The sequence below is a fragment of the Haliaeetus leucocephalus genome, unplaced genomic scaffold (assembly GCF_000737465.1).
Source record: "Haliaeetus leucocephalus isolate CR32 unplaced genomic scaffold, Haliaeetus_leucocephalus-4.0 Scaffold143, whole genome shotgun sequence".
NCBI lineage: Eukaryota > Metazoa > Chordata > Aves > Accipitriformes > Accipitridae > Haliaeetus > Haliaeetus leucocephalus.
Window position 1 is genome coordinate 2,566,899 of NW_010972579.1, and position 2,897 is coordinate 2,569,795.

A 2,897-nucleotide genomic window follows, 5' to 3' on the forward strand; every position below is an offset into this window, starting at 1 on the left:
GGGGGGGGGGGGGGGGGGGTAGGTTTTAATCCTTGCACACATTGAGATTGGTCAAATGTCTTCCTGGCTTGCAGATCAGTGGGTTTCAATGTTATGGGGGTTTTTTGCTTTTTAAATTTGCAGACCCCTGTACAGATAAACTTGTCACAGGAGAGGAGACAGATGCCTCCTCCCTAATTACACCTACCACAAGGCTTGTTTGGCTTAGCGGTCTCTCAGAGCCCTTGCAAGCACTGCAGAGCCCTGCCTGAGCAGCACAGCTCAAGACCACTGCAGAGATGCCTCCAGCCTCCCGGCTGATGACACACGTGACGAGAAAGCGTGAGAAGGATGATCTCAACCTTAAAAGTGTGTGTACGCTGCCCAGTGCCCGACCTACCAGTTTTAGGTGACAAATTAGCAGAAAGTTTCTTTCTCAGACCGTTTTGTGCATATCCTTTCACTGAACTTCCCAGTTTGTGTGGCCACACAGCCAAGGAGAAAAACTTTTAGGTCATAAATTTTAAAGCTACCACAACAGCAAAAATCACCAGAGACAGTTGCCCAGGTTACACCTCTAATAACTGCTAACCTGAATAGAAACCATAGCTCAGTGTCATCTACATCTCCTTGATACTCTGTCCCTTTTAACTTAACTGTATGGTAAGATTTTGCTACTGCCATTCAGAAGCTTATGAGCAACTGAAGCTGCCCAGAATCAGCCATACTCCTCACAAGGCTATTTATTAGACAACCGCTCTTCAAATTAGCGCTCTATGAACACATTCACCCTGTTCTGAATAAACAGCTACTGGAAGGCATAGACCCTGCAGTTACTCACAGGAAAAAGATGTGAGCAGCAACAGCTGAGACAGTGCACAGAGCAGCCCTGCAGCAGAGAGGCTTCAGTAGGCTCCCCTCCAGCTGAAGCCAGCCAGTTCGCAAAGGCAAGGCAGGTAGGCCACCCAACTCCGGACTAAACAAGGAGCTCCTGGGTACTTTTACTAGCTTTGGTTACTAGCCAGGAGAGACTAAAGTCATGTCAAGCAGAAACTGGAGATGTCAAAGACCTTCCTCGCAGGTGTTAACAGGAAAAGTGAACTCAACGGGGCTCGACCAAGCACCTTGCTGATGACACATTCCTAACAACATTTACCACTAGACTAGTCCCCAGCCAGCATATATTCAGATTTTTAAGGTCTAACAAGCACTCAGGCAGAAAACACAATGTGCAGAAGCAAGGCACATTTCCCTAGAAGAGCAGTGCCCTGCCTGCCGTGTGGCAGTTGTGAGCATCTCCCCACGCCACATCCAGTTCCCTCCCCATGCATGCTACTAATGCCATTACAATTATTAAAAATTCCCAAATAGCCTGGCCTGCTCCAACTGCCTCAAAAACCAGAAGCGGGAGAAGTATTAACCAAGCCAAGCACTACTTCCAATTTCACCACCAATTATAGTTACGTATCGTGTTTTATGTAAGCTGACTACATATGATGTTTCTTAACAATAACCATTGTGCGATGATTTAGGAAGCATTTCAGTTTAAGGGGCTGACTAAAGGAAAGGCTGAGGAAAGTGAAAGAGTGAAGCCTAAGATGGGCTGCAAGCATTGGGAAGAAAGAGAGGCTCTATGGGCAGAGCAAAGAAAGCGTCCAACAGCACTGAGAGCCTCCCACCCCAGGCGAGCCAGAACAAGGTCTCATTTACCTCCTCACCAAAGCAAAACTAAAATGCAGTTACCACAATATTAGCGGTTCTAAGAAAAAAAATCTTCATTGCATTCACCCCTCCCGGACTTCTTTGCACCAAGTGCTTAACGTGATAATTTCCTATAAACCGGGACCAGGCATCAAAGCTAAATCAGCTCCCTGAAGCACAGTGACAGAATGACTGTTGCTCTCAGGCCCAAGTAAAAGAGCAGCTGGGAACACAACTTACAAAAATCGAGGCAGCTATGTACTTTTTGTTGCCTTTTTGAAATGGCTTCAAAGTCACAATGAATTTTATCTTCTACTTGGATGAAATAAACTTATTTTTCAGAAGCAAGATAGCATTTTTCAGCTAGCAGCAAATCTGGAAAGGCAGCTTACACCCAAGGATATGCCTGTGCAAGATTCCAAGGGGTTTCAAATGAACTCCTCTGAGCACGGTTTTCAGTCAGTCACTACAATGCTCCATGCCTCACCTAAGCAGAAGGCTGGTCTCAAGTAACACCAGTTTCCCAGCTCCCAGGTATGAGAAGGGTGATCCCTTCCTCCCGCAGGAAGAGATCCCTGCCACCTGCGCACAGTGGAAGCCCGCACAGAGCGGCAAGGAAGCACTCTCAGCAGGAGCTCTCAAAGCAGGTCCCTTCAGTCCACCAGAAGCAAACTTTAATTTTTTACCTTTTTCACCAGGCAATAGCATCACCACACCAAGGTGGCACCAAGGGATGTATCAGGAACCCAACAACTGCAGCAAAGAGGGATGAAGACTATGAGTGCCCCAGCCGCACCAGGAGAGACATCTCTCCCTGAAACCCGGAGCCCTCACTCCCATTACAAACACCGAACACCATCCCTCGTCACGACCGCGTAAGGGGTCTCACGGCTCTCTCCTGCAACGGTGCAGCAGCACCGTGTGCCGGGGACCACAGGCTTGCCTGCAAGGAGATGGATGCGCAGGGAGGGTGGAGAACGACCGCAGCTGGTCCCTGCCAGATGAGCGGGGCTTCAGGAGCGCTTCTCCAACTGATTACAGGGAATCAGCGGGGCGGTGCAGCACTACCCCCTCGCACCCCCGGCACTGCGCCCGGCCGGCGGCGGGGGTCCCTCGCAGGGAGGCGGATGCGGAGAGGATGGGACAGGCCGGAGCACAGGTGCGCAAACACTCCCAGCCCGAAAAGAAAGTGGCGAAACCGCCCAGGCCGGGACCCG

General features: G+C 49.8%; 1 protein-coding gene across 1 annotated transcript in view; it reads right to left on the bottom strand.

Moving 5' to 3' along the window:
* FARP2 (FERM, RhoGEF and pleckstrin domain protein 2) overlaps positions 1-2,394 on the bottom strand; it is a 79,314-nt gene extending 76,920 nt beyond the window's left edge. The window contains exon 1 of the mRNA XM_010561246.1: positions 2,367-2,394. The gene's annotated coding sequence lies outside the window, so the exon portion shown is untranslated. The remainder of the gene's footprint in view (positions 1-2,366) is intronic.
* Positions 2,395-2,897: the final 503 nt, after the last annotated feature.